The sequence below is a fragment of the Dama dama genome, chromosome 24 (genome assembly GCF_033118175.1).
Source record: "Dama dama isolate Ldn47 chromosome 24, ASM3311817v1, whole genome shotgun sequence".
Taxonomy (NCBI): Eukaryota; Metazoa; Chordata; class Mammalia; order Artiodactyla; family Cervidae; genus Dama; species Dama dama.
In genome coordinates, this window is record NC_083704.1 from 8,311,670 (window position 1) to 8,312,723 (window position 1,054).

Here is a 1,054-nt window from a genome sequence, read left to right on the forward strand (position 1 = left end):
TCACAGTCAAATGGTAAAGACAGATATTTGAGGACACAGTCCTAGCACTGCAGCAGAGTACTCAGGAAGCCAAGATAGGGTGCCAGCCTCCCTTGGGGGGAGGGGTTAGGGAATTCCTCCCCTGGGCTAAAAACTGAGAGAAGTCTTCTCTGCTGGGAAGTATGGTGTTTATGGGGGTGGGGAAGCTTCTAGAAGAAAAAGAGCATAAATACGTCTTGGAAGTGAAAAAGATTGGGGAATACCCCGTGACTAGAATTCCCCCCACTCCACCCTCACCATGTGTCCTACGTACCCTGACCTTGCCCTCACTCTCTGTAGTTCTAAAATCTCTTACAATGTTACCTTTATCTGAGCTTTGCCAAAAAGGCTGCTGATTTGGAGAAACTCCTTTTTCCCTTCCCTGTTCCTGGGGTGTTCAAGACAGAGGAACAGGTTGGACATAGAGATTTCAGAACACTTAGTCCTATTTCTCTGATATCTTCTTCATTTTTGTCTGCTATCTCTTTCTGAAATCCTTATTAATAGATTTGCAACCTCTTAGATTGAGCTTCTTAACCTCTCATTGTCTTCATATGTCCACCTTCTTATATTTTGCGTGCATGTGTACTAAGTCCCTCAGTCATGTCCAACCTTTTGTGACCCCATGAATGTAGCCCGCCAGGCTTCTCTGTCCATGTGATTTTCCAGGAAAGAATAGTGGAGTGGGTTGCTATTTCCCATTCTAGGGGATCTTCCCAACCCAGGGATCGAACCCAAGTCTCTTACATCTCCTGCATCGGCAGGCAGGTTCTTTACCACTAACTCCACTTGAGAAGCCTCATATATTGTTGGGGGTAGGGTTCAGTTTTCTGAGGGATATCCTAGACTTTCTCTTCTCTTCATTGTGTGTTTATTTATATTTTGTTATTATCATTTAATTGCTCAAATTCTTTGTTTTTGATTGCTCTTCTTTTATAATAGTCAGTTCTGGTTTTGCCAATTTGAGATATTCCCATATTTCTCTGAAGATATTAATTGGTATCTTTAAAGTTTTCCCTGTTACGTAAATTAACTT